This window comes from Oncorhynchus nerka, linkage group LG11 (genome assembly GCF_034236695.1).
Source record: "Oncorhynchus nerka isolate Pitt River linkage group LG11, Oner_Uvic_2.0, whole genome shotgun sequence".
Classification (NCBI taxonomy): Eukaryota; Metazoa; Chordata; class Actinopteri; order Salmoniformes; family Salmonidae; genus Oncorhynchus; species Oncorhynchus nerka.
In genome coordinates this window covers 29,334,196-29,356,719 of record NC_088406.1, presented here as the reverse complement: position 1 = coordinate 29,356,719, position 22,524 = coordinate 29,334,196, and the positions used below count along the sequence as shown (strand labels likewise).

At 41.5% G+C, this 22,524-nt stretch overlaps 1 pseudogene; it reads left to right on the top strand.

The window, feature by feature from the left end:
- LOC115137754 (sialate O-acetylesterase-like) lies at positions 1-22,290 on the top strand (annotated as a pseudogene).
- Positions 22,291-22,524: the final 234 nt, after the last annotated feature.

The window sequence follows — 22,524 nt, the reverse complement described above, 5'->3', positions numbered from 1 at the left end:
ATGGCTGGTGGCATTGTCATGCTGGAGGGTCATGTCAGGATGAGCCTGCAGGAAGGGTACCACATGAGGGAGGACGATGTCTTCCCTATAACGCACAGCATTGAGATTGCCTGCAAAGACAACAAGCTCAGTCAGATGATGCTGTGATATACCGCCCCAGACCATGACGGACCCTCCACCTCAAAATCGATCCCGCTCCAGAGTTACAGGCCTCAGTGTAACGCTCATTCCTTCACGAATCCCAACCATCACCCTGGTGAGACAAACCCTCGACTCGTCAGTGAAGAGCACTTTTTGCCAGTCCTGTCTGGTCCATCGACGGTGGGTTTGTGCCCATAGGCAACGTTGTTGCCGGTGATGTCTGGTGAGGACCTGCCTTACAACAGGCCTACAAGTCCTCAGTTCAGCCTATCTCAGCCTATTGCGGAGAGTCTCTGAGCACTGATGGAGGGATTGTGCATTCCTGGTGTAGCTCGGGCAGTTGTTGTTGCCATCCTGTACCTGTCCCGCAGGTGTGATGTTCGGATGTACCGATCCTGTGAAGGTGTTGTTACACATGGTCTGCCACTGTGAGGATGATCAGCTGTCTGGCCTGTAGCCCTGTATTATGTGTCTCACAGTACGGACATTGCAATTTATTGCCCAGACCACATCTGCAGTCCTCATGCCACCTTGCAGCATGCCTAAGGCACATTTACACAGATGAGCAGGGACCCTGGCCATCTTTCTTTTGGTGTTTTTCAGAGTCCGTAGAAAGACCTCTTTTTAGTGTCCTAAGTTTTCATAACTGTGACCTTAATTACCTACCATCTCTAAGCTGTTAGTGTCTTAACGACCATTCCGCAGGTGCATGTTAATTAATTGTTTATGGTTCATTGAACAAGCATGGGAAACAGTGTTTGAACCCTTTACAATGAAGATCTGTGAACTTATTTGGATTTTTACGAATTATCTTTCAAAGACAGGTTCCTGAAAAAGGGACATTTCTTTTTTGCTGAGTTTGTATTAGTGTGTCTAGTTTGTTAAACCGACGCCTCAAGTTCTTAACTGGCAGCTTCTTTAAATAGTACCCGCAAAACAGCAGTCTCAACATCAATAGTGAAGAGGCGACTCCGGGATGCTGGCCTTCTAGGCAGAGTTGCAAAGAAAAAGACATATCTCAGACTGGCCAATAAAAATAAAATATTAAAATGGGCAAAAGACCACAGACACTGGACAGAGGAAGATTGGAAAAAGGTTTTATGGACAGACAAATCTAAGTTTGAGGTGTTCAGATCACAAAGAAGAACATGCGTGAGATGCAGAAAAGATGCTGGAGGAGTGCTTGATACCATCAGTCAATCATGGTGGAAGCAATGAGATGGTCTGGGGGTGCTTTGGTGGTGGTCAAGTGGGAGATTTGTACAGGGTAAAAGGGATCTTGAAGAAGGAAGGCTATCAATCGATTTTGCAACGCCATGCCATATATCCTGTGGACAGCGCTTAATTGGAGCCAGTTTCCTCCTACAACAGGACAATGACCCAAAGCACAGCTTCAAACTATAAGAACTATTTAGGGAAGAAGCAGTCAGCTGGTATTCTGTCTATAATGGAGTGGCCAGCACAGTCACCGGACCTTAACCCTATTGAGCTGTTGTGGGATCAGCTTGACCGTATGGTACATAAGAAGTGCCCATCAAGCCAATCCAACTTGTGGGAGGTGCTTCAGGAAGCATGGGGTGAAATCTCTTCAGATTACCTCAACAAATTGACAACTAGAATGCCAAAGTCTGCAAGGCTGTCATTGCTGCAAATGGAGGTTTCTTTGAAGGACACTTTATTTAAATTAAAAACCATTATTTATAACCTTGTCAATGTCTTGACTATATTTCCTATTCATTTTGCATTTCATGTATGTTTTCATGAAAAACAAGGACATTTCTAAGTGACCCCAAACTTTTGAATGGTAGTGTATCTTTGAGGTAAGTCTGATGATTGTACTTGCGGTGCGTGGGTAAAATCACAGGAGAAGCCAAGCCAGAAATAAATGCCATATTACAACTTTTATAAGAAGCCCTATTATATCCTATGGATTGTAATAATTGTGTTGTTTACTCTATAATCTGTTAGGCTGATATCACAGTGGCAAGGCATATGAACTAAGGCCAAGACAATAAAAAAGACAGTGGTAGAATAAATTCAACCTCACCTTTATTTCATCACAAAACCAGAGATTAACATCTCTCCGGTGGTCCACAAAGCATATTGCATGTAACAAACAGTTACATTACCTATAGCATGGTAAAGCAAATTAATGGTTCCAATATTTTCAAACGACTAAATAACTAGTCATTTTGATTTAGACCCACGAAGAGTTACTGCAAGTCACAAAGAAAACAGGAGTTACCTCCACTATTCCAGCACCATTTCAACTTCAACGTCTTCAAATCACCTATGCTTAGTCTAATACAGTGAGAACTAAAAGATACCAAAAACGATGTAGTCCATTCAACGTAAGCTAAATATGATGTTGATGTCCATGGTACTGGATTGTGTGTGTGTGTGCTTTCAAGTTTTAAAAAAACATGTTGACTCACCCTACTTGTGGAGAAATGCCAATGACAACCTTCTCTCTTTCATGTTGCCGAAACAGTCTATGACTCTGTCATGCAGTACACCAGGGGTAGGCAATCATGGTCCTGTAGAGCCGCAGGCACTTCATGTTTTTGATTTAACCGACCCGGAAGACCAGGTATGTTGTATTTAGGCAATCACTGAACTGATCAATTGATCAAGCTCAGTTGGTCAGATGTAGTGCCTAGTTGGAATAAAATCCTGCAATACCTGCGGCATTCCAGGAAAACGCTTTTAGTAGTTGTTGTCCTAGGCTACAGTACCTGGCTGAAATGCTTGCTCGCTAGCCTAACTTCCTTCCATGGGCAACGACGAGCCAGCTAGTTAACATTAGCCTACAACATCTAGCTTACATTGAACTTCCATCCTCTCAGGCCAGGGGCACAATGTATGAATCTATGGTTGGATCAGAACTGCCGTTATAATCATTGGTCAGTACAGAGAATTAATTTAAAGTCCAAATCCATATTTCCATCCATGGATCATTTAGACGAGGGACAATTTTAGCTAGCTAGTATCCACGGGAGGACAACGACGCAACAATTTAAGTATTTTCTGTCAATGACATTTGGCATGTGATTGATGTGAAGCCAAATCCAAACTGTCTTCCCTTGACACTTTTTGTGGTGCGTCAGGACCATTCACAGTTGAGCTCACTCAGCTTACTTAGCTGATTAGCTATTTATTATAAAACATTTTATTATCAAGTGAGACCAAATCCTCGCTGGCTTTCTTCGCAATAATTTCTCTCTTTTTGACCACACAGCATCACATAGATGGGCTACACATACAGAGATAGAGGTGCTTTGTTTTGCTTGCTCAGATGCTTTCTCCGGTGCCTCTTGCAAATGGAAAAATTATGAAACGCAGACGAAAGAGATTGTATATTTCAATTTCTTTCTTGGTACATTTTTTTTGGGGAAGCCTGGCTTCCGTTGGCAACCATGAATACATGCCAATGCGTAGTTGGAATGTGCACTTGGGTATAGTGTAGCATTTCTACCGACCATGAACTGGAAGGGCTTGATGTACTGGATCTGTTGAATTATTTGTTCTTGTGTCAACAACTCAGCATGTTGTCATGCAGGCTTTTACACCTTGCTTAAAGGGGTAGTTTGGGATTTTGGCAATGACATCCTTTATAACTACTTCCCCTGAGTCAGATGAACTCGTGGATAAAAAATCTATGCATCTGCGTGCAGCTTAAAGTTGCTCCTACCCTCTACTTTTTTGAACATTTTGTTAAAAATCGCGCAACATTTCAGCGCCCTGCTACTCATGCCAGGAATATAGTACGTTCATATGGTTAGAATGTGTGGATAGGAAACCCTCGGACGTTTTTAAAACTGGTTAAATCACGACTGTGGCTATAACATAACGTGCATTACATCGGAAAGCGCAGGAAAACCTGATCACAGAAAATGGAAATAAATATCCTTGCGCCACTTCCAGCAATTGTTAACAGTGAGCCGAATTAGATAAGACCGAGCATTCAACTCCCACAGCATCCCCATGTTGTCTAGAGTCTTGTGAATTGAATCATCTTTGATTCTTGGTTGAACCGAAACAGGGGCACCACTTACCTCCGGTCTCCGCCCAGATCATTCCGGAAGAGCTCTCTCGTGAAATTTTTTCCAAGACGACAGCTAATGATTTTTACATCGCCACGGATGATTTTTATCGCTTTATTAACGTTTACTAATACCTAAAGTAGCATTACAAACAGTGTTTTGTGAAAGTTTATGTCTACTTTTTGAATTTTAAAAATGACGTTACGTTGTGAAATCGCTGTTTTTTTCGTTTATCACACAGTCTACATATAACGATATCTTGGCTTTATATGGCCCGATTTAATCGAAATAAAGACCCAATAGTGTTTATGGGACATCTAGAGTGCCAACAAAGAAGATGGTGAAAGGTAATGACTGTTTTCTATTTTATTGTGCGGTTTGTGTAACGCCGAAATGCTAATTATTTTGTTTACGTCCCCTGCTGTGCTTTTGTGTTGTAGTGTATTGGTGCATGCTATCAGATAATAGCTTCTCATGCTGTCGCCGAAAAGCATTTTAAAAATCTGACTTGTTGCCTGGATTCACAACGAGTGTAGCTTTAATTTGATACCCTGCATGTGTATTTTAATGAACTTTTGAGTTTTAACTAATACTATTAGCATTTAGCGTAGCGCATTTGCATTTCCAGAGCTCTAGTTGGGACGCAAGCGTCCCAAGTAGAAGCAAGAGGTTAAAGAAAGTTGCTAACTAGCTTTAGCATCTGTTCCTTCAGACTTTCAGTCATTGCGCCAATGGTAGTTAGCATTGAGTCGCGAAACTACCTCTTCATGCTGGACGCAGATACATAAAAATTGTATCCACGAGTTCATCTGACTTTAGGAAAGTATATAAAGTGCCTCATTGACAAACTATCCCTTTAAAAGGGGGAACAAAAATCTATTTCAAATTCATATGTGAAAATGGCACGTGTCTATGTTTTATAGCAATAAAGATAGAGAAAGATAAGTGTTTCCAATGACATCATTGGTGTGCATTGTGTGATTCTAACAAATGAGTAGGCGTTGCCTTTTTTTTTTTTTCTACAAAACAGAAATACGCCATTTTCACATATGTTGATGTGGTGCTGGAGATGATGAATATTACGTTTTTTTATTTTTTTACATTTCTCTTAAGCAAGGTGTAAAAGCCTGCATGACAACATTCCAAGCTGTTGACACAATAACAAATTAAATATTTCAACAGAACCAGTTCATTCAGCCCATGCAGTTCCTGATCTGTAAAACCGCTACACTATACATAAGTAAACATTACAACTACAGCGATCAGACTTACCTCAAAGATATGTGAATTGAGTGAGACACCCTTCTCCCCATAAGCCACAGCTCTCTCCCCTAGAGAAAGTCTGTAGGCCACGTCCTGCTTGTCCCAAGGATGGATTCTGGTAAACTTCTTTTTCCACATTCCAAAACCCACACAAGCATACCACTTAGAATGAAGCAATGCATGCATCCTAAGTGGTATGCTAATATCAATATTGGAATGTAGCCTTATGTTCTCACATTATTCATAACTTGTCTGAAGTTAGAGCTGATTTGGAGAACCTGAAACCCAAAATTTGTAATTTGGTCATGTTTTAATAGTTACTATTATACATTCCAAAACAGGCTGTCTAGCAATGATAAACAACCAATTTGACAGCTTGAAGAATTCTTTAAATAATAATATTGTGAAAATATTGTACAATCCAGGTGTGCAAAGCTCTTAAAGACTTACCCAGAAAGACTCACAGCTGTAATCACAGCCAAAGGTGATTCTAACATGTATTGACTCAGGGTTGTGAATACTTCAATTTCTGTTATTCATTTTCAAATTTTTTTTAAAAACATCTAAAAACATGATAGATGAGTGAGATAAAAATCTATTAAATCCATTCTGAATTCAGGATGTATCACAACAAAATGTGGAATAAGTCAAAGGGTAGGAATACTTTCTGAAGGCACTGAAAAAACGGAGAGATTTCACAGACAATAATATTGTTCCTTGAGTTTTGTTGGAGTTTAGAGTGACAAAGTAGCATACAGCTAACTTCTCTCTCCTGTCTCTTCATTGAGCAGTGCAGCCCAAGTGGACCTGTTACTATGGATACTCACATTTTTATAGCCCCATGAGCAGAGTACAGTCATGGCCAAAAGTTTTGAGAATGACACAAATATTAATTCCACAAACATTGCAGCTTCAGTGTCATTAGATATTTTTGTCAGATGTTACTATGGTATACTTAAGTATAATTACAAGCATTTCATAAGTGTCAAAGGCTTTTATTGACAATTATATGAATTTGATGCAAAGAGTCAATATTTGCAGTGTTGACCCTTCTTTTTCAGGACCTCTGCAATCCGCCCTGGCATGCTGTCAATGAACTTCTGGGCCACATCCTGACTGATGGCAGCCCATTCTTGCATAATCAATGCTTGGAGTTTGTCAGAATTTGTGGGTTTTTGTTTGTCCACCCGCCTCTTGAGGATTGACCACAAGTTGTCAATGGGATTAAGGTCTGGGGAGTTTCCTGACCATTGACCCAAAATATCGATGTTTTGTTCCCCGAGCCGCTTAGTTACTTTTTCCTTATGGCAAGGTGCTCCATCATGCTGGAAAAGGCATTGTTGGTCACCAAACTGTTCCTGGATGGTTGGGAGAAACTGCTCTCGGAGGATGTGTTGGTACCATTCTTTATTCATGGCTGTGTTCTTAGGCAAAATTGTGAGTGAGCCCACTCCCTTGGCTGAGAAGCAACCCCACACATGAATGGTCTCAGGATGCTTTACGGTTGGCATGACACAGGACTGATGGTAGCGCTCACCTTGTCTTCTCCGGACAAGCTTTTTTCCGGATGCCCCAAACAAATGGAAAGGGGTTTCATCAGAGAAAATGACTTTACCCCAGTCCTCAGCAGTCCAATCCCTGTACCTTTTGCAGAATATCAGTCTGTCCCTGATGTTTTTCCTGGAGAAAAATGGCTTCTGTGCTTTAAGAGACAGTCCTGGCGCTTGTTGGACTTTTTTGGGTGCCCTGAAGCCTTCTTCACAACAATTGAACCACTCTCCTTGAAGTTCTTTATGATCTGATAAATGGTTGATTTAGGTTCAATATTACTGGTAGCAATATCCTTGCCTGTAAAGCCCTTTTTGTGCAAAGCAATGATGACGGCACGTGTTTCCTTGCAGGAAACCATGGTTGACAGAGGAAGAACATTGATTCCAAACACCACCCTCCTTTTGAAGCTTCCAGTCTTTTATTCGAACTCAATCAGCATGACAGAGTGATCTCCAGCTTTGTCCTCCAGCCTTAAATTTGTCAGAAGCAATCGGGCCTGGGTAGGGTAGGCCCTAAACGTTGTGGGTAGGGCTCGGGCTTAAAATTCAAGTCCGTACTGGGCTATAGCACAGGGAGAAGCACAAGCAGCGATGACATCATCACATTATCCAAAAAGATGGCAGACATTTGATGAATATAACATTTTAATATCTTCTGCTGTGAAGTGCCTTACGGTCGGAGGCCGAGCAATTGACTTACCAGGCAGTGATGCAACCGGTCAGGATGCTCTCACTGTAGCTATAGACACTTTTGAGGATCTCAGGACCCATGCCAAATCTTTTAGTTTCCTGAGGGGGAATAGGTGTTGTCGTGCCCTCTTCACGACTGTCTTGGTGTGTTTGGACCATTCTAGTTTGTTGTTGATGTGGACACCAAGGAATTTGAAGCTCTCAACCTGCTCCACTACAGCCCCGTCGATGAGAATGGGTATGTGCTCGGTGCTCCTTTTCCTGTAGTCCACAATCATCTCCTTAGTCTTGGATACGTTGACGGACAGGTTGTTATTCTGGCACCACCCGGCCAGGTCTCTGACCTCCTATAGGCTGTCTCCTCGTTGTCGGTGATCAGGCCTACCACTGTTGTGTCGTTTGCAAACTTAATGATGGTGTTGGAGTTGTGCCTGGCCATGGAGTCATGGGTGAACAGGGAGTACAGGAGGGGACTGAGCAACCACCCCTGGGAAGCTCCAATGCTGAGGATCAGTGTGGCAGATGTGTTGCTTACCTACCCTCACCACCTGGGGGCGGCCCGTCAGGAAGTCCAGGATCCAGTTGCAGAGGGAGGTGTTCAGTCCCAGGTTCCTTAGTTTAGTGATGAGCTTTGAGGGTACTATGGTGCTGAACACTGAGCTGTAGTCAATGAATAGCATTCTCACATATGTGTTCCATTTGTCCAGGTGGGAAAGGGCGGTGTGGAGTGCAATAGAGATTGCATCATCTGTGGATCTGTTTGGGCGGTATGCAAATTGGAGTGGGTCTAGGGTTTCTGGGATAATGGTGTTGTGAGCCATTACCAGCCTTTCAAAGCACTTCATGGCTACGGGTCTGTAGTTATTTAGACAGGTTGCCTTTGTGTTCTTGGGCACAGGGACTATAGTGGTCTGCTTGAAGCATGTTGGTATTACAGACTCAATCAGGGACATGTTGAAAATGTCAGTGAAGACACCTGTCAGTTGGTCAGCACATGCCCGGAGCACACGTCCTGGTAATCCATCTGGCCCCGCAGCCTTGTGTATGTTGACCTGTTTAAAGGTCTTACTCACGTCGGCTACGGAGAGCGGGATCACACAGTCGTCCGGAACAGCTGATGCTCTCATGCATGCCTCAGTGTTGCTTGCCTCGAAGCGAGCATAGAAGTGATTTAGCTCATCTGGTAGGCTTGTGTCACTGAGCAGCTCGCGGCTGTGCTTCCCTTTGTAGTCTGTAATAGTTTGCAAGCCCTGCCACATCCGACGAGTGTCGGTGCTGGTGTAGTATGATTCAATCTTAGCCCTGTATTGACGCTTTGCCTGTTTGATGGTTCATCGCAGAGCATAGCCGGATTTCTTGTAATCTTCCGGGTTAGAGTCCCGCACCTTGAAAGCGGCAGCTCTACCCTTTAGCTCAGTGCGAATATTGCTTGGAATCCATGGCTTCTGGTTGGGGTATGTACGTACAGTCACTGCGGGGACGACGTCCTCAATGCACTTATTGATAAATCCAGTGACTGATGTGGTGTATTCCTCAATGTCATCAGAAGAATCCCGGAACATGTTCCAGTCTCTGATAGCAAAACAGTCCTAGCATCTGCTTTGACCATTTTTTTATAGACCGAGTCACTGGTGCTTCCTGCTTTAATTTTTGCTTGTAAGCAGGAATCAGGAGGATAGAGTTGTGGTCGGATTTACCAAATGGAGGGCGAGGGAGAGCTTTGTACGAGTCTCTGTTTGTGGAGTACATGTGATCTAAAATTGTTTTCCCTCTGGTTGCACATTTAACATGTTGATAGAGATTTGGTAGAACTGATTTATTAAGTTTCCCTGCATTAAAGTCTCCTGCTACTAGGAGCGCCGCCTCTGTGTGAGTGGTTTCCTGTTTGCTTATTCCCTTATATAGCTGACTGAGTGCGGTCTTAGTACCAGCATCTGTTTGTGGTGGTAAATAAACAGCCACGGAAAGTATAGCTGAGAACTCTCTAGGCAAGTAGTGTGGCCTGCAATTTATCCCAAAAATCTAGAGAATTCCTTAGATTTCCTGCCCCAGCTGTTGTTTACAAATATGCACAGACCCCCCCCCCCCCCCCCCCTGAATATCTGAATATCCATGTCATCATTCAGCCACGTTTCCGTGAAACAGAGGATATTACAGTTTTTGATGTCCCATTGGTAGGATATTCGTGATCGTACCTCTAGTCTAGTTTATTGTCCAATGATTGCATGTTTGTGAGTAATATTGACGGTAAAGTGAGCTTTCCTACTCGCCTTCTGCAGGTCCGGACGAGGCATCCGGCTCTTCGTCCTCTGCGTCGCTTCCTTTTGTGAATAATTGGGATGTCTGCCCTGTGGGGTGTTTGGAGAATATCATGTGAGTCCTGCTTGTTGTTGTTCCAGCAATGGAGTTCTTATTTCTGGGTCCGCGTAAGTTCAACTGTAGTACCGAAGCAAAACTGTATGAGCAGTCGAAACCGAACATCTAGACCGGAACCCTGGTTTCCTCTTGAGTCATCAGTGTGAAACTGCTGGCAATATTTCAGTGTGTGCATCTTTGAATTCTCTTGAACATAACAATTTAGGTAATGCATTGATATTTAGCTGCACAATTTAGATGATGAGTCTTTCTATAAACTAGGGTACGAGTGAGGATTTCCTATGCTGGACAACTTGTTACAGTGGTTTAAGTCATTGATAATCTGCCAATTTTTTAATTTCATTACATTTTTATTTCTTTTTTTATTTAACCTCTATTTAACTAGGCAAGTCAGTTAAGAACACATTCTTATTGTCAATTAAGGCCTAGGAACAGTGGGTTAACTGCCTTGTTCAGGAGCAGAACGACAGATTTTTACCTTGTCAGCTCGAGCAACCCTTCGGTTACAGTTCCCACACTCTAACCACTAGGCTACCTGCTGCCCCACATTACAATATAAGGGGGAACATAGCTATAATCAATAGCTGCAACAAGCTCTGTCTCACGTCAGAATTAGACGTTCATCAATGTTTCTCAAACGTCAAATTTCAAAGTTGTTCCAAACGTCAAATTTCAAAGTGTTTAGGGTTAAGTTTAGGCCTTAACTCTGAAATTGTAAGGTTTGGGATAGGCTTAAAACTAAAATCTCAAACAACTTTAAATTGCTGTATTCAAATATGCAACCTTTGACACCAGAGGCAGGTGCTTACACCCATCTGCAATCGCCGTCCGCAACGCCAAAACCTACTTGAAGGTAACACCGCTCACTGTTGCCCCGGTTTCCACGTCATCTCCCGAATTTCTCAGACATGGATGGACGTTGAATACTGATTTGTATCAAGGGTGTCTTGGCTTCTATATTAACCCCTATATGTATAATTATATATGTTATACAATTGTATAACATTAAGGCCCTTAAATTACAATTAAGTCCTTGAATTTTAATTGGCAATGTCTGTATGAACCCTGCTTAAAGGATGTATAAGCTTAGGCCTATGTTGTAAGGGTGGAATTATGGGCCAATTTACATATTCCTCTAAGTACACATGACATGTGAAACTGCATAAACATTATCTGTATTTTTGTTTCAAACCATTTTGAAATGTTGATCCCAATGTCACATATTGGCCCCACTTATTTATAGAAAGACCCTAATGCTAATCTTCCGACTAGCTTGGAAAGACAGTACCGTGCAGTATCGAAGAGCCCTCACTGCTGCTCGATCATCCTATTTTTCCAACTTAATTGAGGAAAATAAGAACAATCCAAAATGTATTTTTGATTCTGTCGCAAAGCTAACTAAAAAGCAGTATTCCCCAAGAGAGGATGGCTTCTCCTATAGAGCTCCATTTTTATGGAATGGTCTGCCTACCCATGTGAGAGACGCAGATTCGGTCTCAACCTTTAAGTCTTTATTGAAGACTCATCTCTTCAGTAGGTCCTATTATTGAGTGTAGTCTGGTCCAGGAGTGTGAAGGTGAACAAAAAGGTACTGGAGCAACGAACCGCCTTTGCCATCTCTGCCTGGCCGGTTCCCCTCTCTCCACTGGGATTCTCTGCCTCTACCCCTATTACAGGGGCTGAGTCACTGGCTTACTGGTGCTCTTACATGCCGTCCCTAGGAGGGGTGCGTCACTTGAGTGGGTTTAGTCACTGACGTGATCTTCCTGTCTGGGTTTCAACTGTTCTGCCTGTGGCTATGGAACCCTGACCTGTTCACCAGTCATGCTACCTGTCCCAGACCTGCTGTTTTCAACTCTAGAGACAGCAGGAGTGGTAGAGATACTCTGAATGATCAGCTATGAAAAGCCAACTGACATTTACTCCCGAGGTGCTCACCTGTTGCACCCTCGACAACCACTGTGATTATTATTATTTGACCCTGCTGGTCATCTATGAACATTTGAACATCTTGGCCATGTTCTGTTATAATCTCAACCCAGCACAGACAGAAGAGGACTGGCCACCCCTCATAGCCTGGTTCCTCTCTAGGTTTCTCCCTAGGTTCTCCCTAGTTTTTCCTAGCCACCGTGCTTCTACACCTGCATTGCTTGCTATTTGTGGTTTTAGGCTGGGTTTCTGTACAGCACTTTGAGATATCAGCTGATGTAAGAAGGGCTTTATAAATACATTTGATTTGATATATAACAAAATGTATGGCAACAACACGTCTGCCACGCTGATCCTTAACACTGGGGCCCCTCAGAGGTGTGTAATCAGTCCCCCTCCTGTACTCCCTGTTCACCCATGACTGCGGGGTCAAAGACGACTCTAACACCATCATTTGCTGACGACACAACAGCAGTAGGCCTGATCCCCGACAATGAGACAGCCTATAGGGGGAGGTCAGAGAACTGTCATTGTGGTGCCAGGACAACATCCTCTCCCTCAATGTAGAAAGACAAAGGAGCTGATTGTGCACTACAGGAAAAGGCGGGCCTAACAGGCCCCAATTAACATCGACGGGGCTTTAGTAGAACGGGTCGAGAGTTTCAAGTTCCTTGGTGTCCACATCACCAACAAACTATCATGGTCCAAACATACCAAGACGGTGAAGAGGGCATGACAAAACCTTTTCCCCCTCTGGAGACTGAAAAGATTTGGCATGCGTCCCCAGATCCTCAAAAGGTTCTACAGCTGCACCATCGAGAGCATCCTGACTGGTTGCATCACCGCCTGGTATGGCAACTGCACGGCAAGGTGCTACAGAGGGTAGTGTGAACGGCCCAGTACATCACTGGGGCTAAGCTTCCTGTCATCCAGGACCTATATAATAGGGGGTGTCAGAGGAAAGCCCATACAATTGTCAGAGACTCTAGTCACCAAGTTATAAACTATTTTCTCTGCTACCGCACGGCAAGCTGTACCCGGAGCGACAAGTCTAGGACCAAAAGGCTCCTCAACAGCTTCTACCCCCAAGCCATTAGACAGCTGAACAATTAATAAAATCGCCATCGGACAATTTACATTGATCCCCCCCCTTTTGTACACTGCTGCTACTCGTTGTGTATCATCTATGCATAGTCACTTCACCCCTACCTACATTTACAAATTACCTCAACTAACCTGTACCCCCGCACACTGACTCGGTACCGGTGCCCCCTGTATATAGCTTTGTTATTGTTATTCTGGTACTTTTTATTATAATTTTTTACTTTAGTCTACTTGGTAAATACTTTCTTAACTCTTCTTGAACTGCGCTGTTGGTTAAGGGCTTGTAAGTACGCATTTCACGGCAAGGTCTACACTTGTTGTATTCGGCGCATGTGACAAAATTTGATTTGAATTTTTATAGCTATATTGACTAGCCTGCTGAAATAAGAGATAACAAAGAATATAGCTATTTCAGAATATCTGTGTGCATGTCCAAATATTAATGATGTCTGGAATCCGACACAGTTTCACTCTAATTATCTAATGGCAAGAGTCAAATGTCAACAGCTCGTAAAGTCATCTCGTGACAGGTAGGCTGGTAGACTTTTAATGAAATAATTGTTTCAGCATTTCGTTTTAACTGAAATGCTGCACACATAACTTTCATTAGCTGACTAAGGTTATAATGCTAGCTAGTTACAATGACAGCTGTCACTCAGTGCCCTATTTGTTGTTATTTCTCTGCTACACGTGGAAATCACCACAACGTTTCCACCTCCAATACGTGTTAGCAGCCTGCTTCAATCAATCTTAGAGGCATTTCTTTCTTATTTGCTCTATAGTGTAGCCTAGTTAGCTTGTAAGTAAAGGTAGACAATGTGTCTGAGGATATGTTTGTGTTTTCTAACTATTTCAGGATCCTTGTATGCGTCTGAGTCTATTCAATGTCTTGTTGTTTTATTTCTTTACTTACCTATTGTTCACCTAATACCTTTTTCTGCACTATTGGTTAGAGCCTGTAAGTAAGCATTTCACTGTTGTATTGGGCGCACGTGACAAATACACTTTGATTTGTTTAATCCCTATTGTTTTATTGCAGTGGTCTACCTGTCAGAATGAGCTGTCAACAACATGAGTCCGTCACTAATGGAATCTATGACTATTTTATTCCTTCTAAAAGTATATGGAAAATGTAGCCTAGAGGTATTTTGTATTTATTAGGGATCCCCATTAGCTGCTGCCAAGGCAGCGCAGCTACTCTTCCTGGGGTCCAGACACATTAAGGCACTTAAATCACATATAAAACAAAAGATAAAACATTGCATTATATAACATTACAATGTACCTGTGTGTGTGTGTGTGTCCATAGTACCCGCTGTTCCATAAGTTGTACGTTTTATTTTTTATGATTCTACTGCTTATGTGGAATAGAGTTCCATGTAGTCATTGCTCTATGTAGTACTGTGCGCCTCCCATAGTCTGTTCTGAACTTGGGGATTGTGAAGAGACCTCTGTAGGCATGTCTTGTGGGCTATGCATGGGTGTCTGGGGCATTCAGCTTGTCAACACTTCTTACAAAAACAAGTATTGATGAAGTCAATCTCTCCTCCACTTTGAGCCATGAGAGATTGACATGCATATTATTAATGTTTGCTCTCTGTGTACATTTATTAAGGGCCAGCCGTGCTGCCCTATTCTGAGCCAATTGTAATGTAATCCCTCTTTGTGGCACCTGACCACAAGACTGAACAGTAGTCCAGGTGCAACAAAACTAGGGCCTGTAGGACCTGCCTTGTTGATAGTGTTGTTAGGGCAGAGCAGCGCTTTATTATGGACAGACTTCTCCCCATCTTAGCTACTGTTGTATCAACATGTTATGACCATGACAATTTATAATCCAGAATTACTCCAAGCAGTTTAGTTACCAAGGTTAAGGGTTTAGTGAATGATTAGTCCAAAATACAATGCTTTTAGTTTTTTAAATATTTGACTAATTTATTCCTTGCCACGCATTCTGAAACAAACTGCAGCTCTTTGTTAAGTGTTGCAGTAATTCTTCACTGATGTGTATAGTGTTGAGTCACCCGCATACATAGACATACTGGCTTTACTCAAAATGTCATGTCATTAGTAAAGATTTTAAAGAGTAAGGAGCCTAGACAGCTGCCCTGGGGAATTCCTGATTCTACCTGGATTATGTTGGAGAGGCTTCTATTAAAGAACAACCTCTGTTCAGTTCGACAGGTAACTCTTTATCCACAATTTTGCAGGAAGTGTAAAGCCATAACACACGTTTTTCCAGCAGCAGCCTATGATTGATAATGTCAAAAGCCGCACTGAAGTCTAAGAAAACAGCCCCCACAATCTTTTTATCATCAATTTCTCTCAGCCAATCATGAGTCATTTGTGTAACTGCTGTGCTTATTGAATGTCCTTACCTATAAGCATGCTGAAAGACTGTTGTCAGTTTGTTTACTGTAAAATAGCATTGTATCTGGTCAAACACAATTTTTTTCTAAATGTTTACTAAGTGTTGGTAATTGGTTGTCTATTTGAGCCAGTAAAGGCAGCTTTACTATTGTTGGGTAGCGGAATGACTTTTGCTGCCCTCCAGGTCTGCGGGCACACACTTTCTAGTAGGCTTAGACTGAAGATATGGCAAATAGGAGTGGCAATATCGTCCGCTATTATCTTCAGTAATTTTCCATCCAGATTGTCAGACCCCGGTGGCTTGTCATTGTTGATAGACAACAATTTTTTCACCTCTTTCACACTCACTTTACGGAATTCAAAATTACTTGTCTTTCATAATTTGGTCAGTTCTACTTGGATGTGTAGTGTCAGGATTTGTTGCTGGCATGTCATGCCTAAGTTTACTAATCTTGCCAATTAAAAAATAATCATAAAAGTAGTTGTTAGTATCAGTGGGTGTTGATGAATGAGCCATCTGATTCAATGAATGGAGCTGAGTTTGCATTTTTTGGCCCAGAATTGAATTTAAGGTGCTCATAGATTTTTACTATCATTCTTTATATAATTTCTTTGTTTCATAATATAGTACATTTTTTTCAGTTCAGAGGTTTGATGTATTGTGTCATTGTTTGTAGCTACATTGAATTACACATTGTACTGTGAAAGTAATTGTGAACTCATCAATGTGTCAAGATATTCAATATTAGGAAGGTGTTCCTAATGTTTAGTATACTCAGTGTATGTTTAAGCCTTATGTATGAACATATTACAAAATTGAGCATTTTCATAATTTCTACATGTTTATATATTTAAATATGGTGTGGAAATACATTTTGACAGCATGCTGTTGAGCTAGTAAAATATATTTAATAAATATGTTGCCAAGTATTCTAATGACTTGAAAATGTTGCTAATTGATGAACGTCTGCCCATTGCAGACTCACAAGTTGATAGTTACCCTGTGGATAATGCAGGGAATCAGTGAAACAATTCCACACAAGATGAGGAATAATTAGGGGTTAATGTTCATGAACACATGTTATATTAATTGGAAACTATCTAGCTAAATGACACAAAATACTAATTAGGTTGGCTGTGGTCTGTCAATAGACAGGATCCACTGCAGGAGGAAAAAATAGTATTTTTTGCTAGAAATGACCTACTTAGGTAGCCAATCTGAACACCTGCTCTTTCCATGACAGACTGACCAGGTGGATTCAGGTGAAAACTATGATCCCTTATGTCACCTGTTAAATACACTTCATTTAGTGAATATGAAGGGGAGAAGACAGGTAAAAAAAAGGATTTTTAAGCCTTGAGAAAATTTGAGACATGGATTGTGTGCCATTCCAAGAGTGAATGGGCAAGACAAAAGATTGAAGTGCCTTTGAACGGGGTATGGTTGCAGGTGCAAGGCGCGCCGGTTTGAGTGTGTCAAGAACTACAACGCTGCTTGGTTAACGCTCAACAGTTTCCCGTGTGTTGAAAAAGTACCCAATTGTCATACTTGAGTAAAAGTAAATACCTTCATAGAAAATGACTCAAGTAAAAATGAAAGTCACCCAGTAAAATACTAAAAGTATTTGGTTTTAAATATACTTAAGTATCAAAAGTACATGTAATTGCTAAAATATACTTAAGTATCAAAAGTATAAATAATTTCAAATTCCTTATATTAAGCAAATCAGATGGCACCATTCTTTTTTTTTTACCGATTAGCCAGGGCATGCTCCAACACTCAGACATTATTTACAAACGAAGCATGTGTTTAGTGAGTCCGCCAGATCAGACGCAGTAGGGATGACCAGGGATGTTCTCTTGATAAGTGTGTGAATTTAGACTATTTTCCTGTCTTGCTAAGCACTCAAAATGTAACAAGTACTTTTGGGTGTCAAGGAAAATGTATGGAGTAAAAAGTACATTTTCTTTAGGAATATTGTGAAGTTAAAGTTGTCAAAAATATAAATAGTAAAGTACAGATACCCAAAAAAACTACTTAAGTAGTACTTTCAAGTATTTTTACTTAAGTACTTTACACCACTGGTATCAAGAATGGTTCACCACCCAAAGGACATCCAGCCAACTTGAGAACTGTGGGAATCATTGGAGTCAACACAGGCCAGCATCCCTGTGGAACTCTTTCAACACCTTGTGGAGTCTATGCCTTGGCAAATTGAAGCGTTTGCACCTCAAAATTAGGAAGGTGTTCCTAATGTTTGTATGCTGTGTATATTTCAATATATGTTTCTGTTTGGATAATATTTAGATGTTATTTGACAGTCTAACTCTGAATATGAGTAATATGATTTAGTTTAATTGCCTTGAATATTGAATGGATAAATATATATTTTCTAATACAGTAGATGAAAAATAGTTGTTTTTTCCAGACGGTGGGTTCCAATTTGCCTCCTATTATGGCGATCACATGGTTCTGCAGAAGGCCCCAGAGAGGGCTGTGTTGTGGGGCTATGGACCCGATGATGCCGAGGTCACAGTCTTTCTATCAGGAGGACCAGTCACTAACAATGCACCTACTGTCAGTGTGGCTGCCGGTGAGTTATCTGATCCCAACAATGCCTTTAGTTTAGCGTGCCTATCCAGTCATGTCATGAAGTTGAGGATGAAATTAGCAGAATTTCAAAGAGGAAAGTTGATAAATCCCTAAACTCATGTGACGTTTTTTTCTAACAAATAACATTGTACAATAAAGGTGATGGTGACATCTGTAAGAATGAGGAAAAGGGTATGAGGAACAAAGAAAGCACTCAAATTGTTTGAAGTTAATTGTGCTCAGTGTCCCACTTTTTTTGCCTTGTATATGAAGAGATTAGTGTAACCTTCACTGATCCACGGTTTTGGATCTCTTCCCAGGGAAATGGAGGACGACCCTTGTCCCAATGGAAGCTGGCAGTCCCTACAACTTGACTGCAGTCCTCCAGAACAACCACGGTATCACTCTCACAGACGTGCTGTTTGGTGATGTCTGGCTGTGTGGGGGACAGAGCAACATGGCTTTCACAACGTCTCTGGTGAAAACTGCATGATTCCAAACATTCCCTCTGAGACTACTCTGCAATGTTAATATAAATCTGGGTCTGCATAGTTTTAATACATTTATATTTTAGTCATTTAGCGAACACTCTTATCCAGAGTGACTTAGAGTATTGAGTGCATTTTAATACCGGTCCCCCTTGGGAATCAAACCCACAACCATGGAGTTGCAAGCGCCACGCTCTACCAACTGAGTTATACCATTATTATGTCTCGTCCTCAAGGTGTTCAATGCATCAGAGGAGCTAGCTCGGGTCTCCAAGTTCCCTCAGGTGCAGATCTTTATGGCTGCCTTGGAGCAGAGCGACACTGAGCTGACTGACCTGGCTGTAGTGGTGGTGCCCTGGTCTGTCCCCACAGCAAGTATGGACAGGCTCATACAGTCTATTAGCTCAATTACATATGAAATGTCATGCAAATGATAGCTGTCAGCCAACTGACTAAGTGAAATGGTATTAATACATTTAGTTGATAATGGGAATGAATCTTAAACCTCCTGAACACCTGTAGAGACATGGTCCTCCCCACAAGCACTCCAACACTGTGACCTGGACAGGATTAACGGGTAAGGGTACAGGGCCCCTAGAGCTATACTCTTGCAATAGAGATGTTTTTTAGGTATGCAAATTATTGAACTTTACTTAGGGATTGTAGATGGGTAGACAAGTGAATATTTTTGTCTTGTTTCTTTTGGACTATGTTAAAAAATATCCTCTCACCTATGGTACTTGATATCAGTTGGACTATGTTATTTTCTTTTCAGGTTCCCCATGCCATATACACCTTCAATGTATTTGTCTAAGCGGACTAACTCTGTGTTGTGGAATGCCATGATCCATCCACTTCTCAACATGACCATCAAAGGAGCTATCTGGTACCAAGGTAAAACAGCTTGGAGTCACATCTGTTTTCTCCCATCTTTTAGCATACAGTAACAGCGACATTAACATGTCTGACCTCTGACATGCCCGTAAGACATTTTCTTTGCTTCAGCTCTGAAGGTGTTCTCCCTAATTGATTGTAATAAACCAGATAGATTTTTATTGGCTTTATCGACAACTGCTCTCCTTTTTGTTCACCAAATGAAATCGTGACAAAACCTAATTCCCTGTAAATGTACGGTGGCAAGAACAAGTATATGAACCCTTTGGAATTACCTGGATTTATGCATAAATTGGTCATCAAATTTTGAATTTGATCTGCATCCAAGTCACGACAATAGACAGTGTGCTTAAAAAAATAACACAAATTATTGTATTTTTATTGTCTATATTGAATACATCATTTAAACATTCACAGTGTAGGTTGAAAAAGTATGTGAACCCCCACAAGGCTAATGACTTCTCCAAAACCTAATTGGAGTCAGGAGTCAGCTAACCTGGAGTCTAATCAATAAGACGAGATTGGAGATGTTGGTTAGAGCTGCCTTGCTGATAACAAAACTCACAAAGCGTGAGTCTGATATTCTCAAGAAGCATTGCCTGATGTGACCCAACAAAAGAGATCTCAGAAGACCTAAGATTAAGAATTGTTGACTTTCATAAAGTTGGAAAGGGTTACAAAAGTATCTTTAAAAGCCTTGATGTTCATCAGCCCACAGTAGGACAAATTGTCTATGAATGGAGAAAGTTCAGCACAGTTGCTCTCTATTCTCCCTAAGAGTGGCCATCCTGCAAAGATGACTTCAAGAGCACAGTGCAGAACGCTCAATGAGGTTAAGAAGAATCCTAGAGTTTCAGCTAAAGACTTACAGAAATCTCTGGAACATGCTAACATCTCTGTTGACGAGTCTACAATACATAAAACACCAAATAAGAATGGTGTTCATGGGAGGACTCCATGGAAGAAGCCACTCCTGTCCAAAAAAAACATTGCTGCACATCTGAAGATTGCAAAAGTACACCTTGATGTTCCACAGCGCTACTGGCAAAATATTCTGTGGACAGATGAAACTACAGTTGAGTTGTTTGGAAGGAGAAAAAAGGCACAGCACAGCACAGCACAGCACACCAACATCAACACCTCATCCCAACTGTAAAGTATGGTGGAGGGAGCATCATGGTTTGGGGCTGCTTTGCTGCCTCAGGGCCTGGACAGCTTGCTATCATCGACAGAAAAATGAATTCCCAAGTTTATCAAGACATTTTTCAGGAGAATGTCCACCAATTGAAGCTCACCAGAATTTGGGTGATGCAGCAGGACAATAACCCAAAACAGAAATGAATCAACAACAGAATGGTTTTAAAAGAAGTGGCCAGTCAGAATCCTGAACTCAACCCGATTGAGATGCTTTGGCATGACCTCAAGAGAGCAGTTCACACCAGACATCCCAAGAATATTGCTGCACTGAAACAGTTTTGTAAAGAGGAATGGTCCAAAATTCCTCCTGACCATTGTGCAGGTCTGATCCGCAACTCCAGAAAACATTTGGTTGAGGTTATTGCTACCAAAGGAGGGTCAACCAGTTATTAAATCCAAGGGTTCACATACTTTTCCCACCTTGCACTATGAACACGGTATGTTCAATAAAGACATTAAAACGTATAATTGTTTGTGTTATTTGTTTAAGCAGACTGTTTGTCTATTGTTGTGACATAGATGAAGATCAAATCAAAATGTATGACCAATTTAAGCAGGAATCCAGGTATTTCCAAAGGGTTCACATAATTTTTCTTGCCACTATATAGCATCATAGGAATCACTACATTGCCTTGACAATGTATCACTCCTGGATGTTATCCACTGTTGCTTATGCTGTTATGTTGATTCTGTCTATATATTTGTCCTGAGGTCTCTACGTATAGAAAGGCCTCCTTAAGTGAGGGATTTCCAAACATACGCTGGCACCAGACTGCAGACTATGGCTTTGCTCCCAACCTGCGTATGAAGAACACATTCATGGCTGTTGCTATGGACTTAGGAGATGACATGTCTCCTTTTGGCAGGTAAGTAACAATCATAGAATGGATACCACAGTATTTGATAGGCCTGTACTCTTGTAAAAGCTTTAAGCAGTTCACATTTGAATACTGTGAGAAAACAAGGCTACGTTCCAATATCAAAATTAACATACCACTTAGGATGCATGCATTGCATCATTCTAAGTGGTATGCTAATGAGAGTATTAGAATTTGGAACAAGCTGTTTACCAGTGACTTTGTTCCAGTATCCATCCCCGGGATATGGGGTAGCATTTAACCTAGTGATTTTGTTCCAGTATCCATCCCCGGGATAAGCAGGACGTGGCCTATAGACTGTCTCTAGGGGCGAGAGCTGTGGCTTATGGGGAGGAGGGCGTCTCATTCCAATGACCAGTATATCAACATGATTTATAACCAGAGAATCTTGGTCACTTAATCCAAATATATATTTCAAGTCCGATTGCTGTACTTGTAATGTGTATTAATTAAGTTATGGTGTAGTGTTTCTACCAAATATGAACAGGATGAGCTGGATCAACTGGGTCTGAATTATTTCTTTGTTATAGTCAGCAGCATGTCATGCAGGCCTTTCCACCTTGATAAAAGGTGTGGGTCCCAGCTCCCATACTGCAGTGGGGCGTTAGCGCCATCCTAGTGTCCACGAATTACTGTTCCCTGAACAATGTAGCCGGCCTGCGCTACACATGGAGGGACTGGCCTTGTGACTTTAAGGCATGTCCTATTTACAGTGCTGATGGGGTTCTACCTGCACCTCCCTTCACTCTCAACCGCTGGCCGGAGAAGCAGTGAGACGAGAACCCCCCTCTGCTAGGAATGGATTAGACAACCCAAATGGGTGGGAAATTTGTTTTTGAATGACACCATATGAGAAATCATTAACAATCATTATTACCTTGTTCTATTATTTGATGATAGTAAAATGAAAAAACATTCAGGACTGGATACAGCCCTTAGCCTTGGTATATTGGCCATATATCCCAAACCCCCAAGGTGCCTTATTGTTATTATAGTCTGGTTACCAAT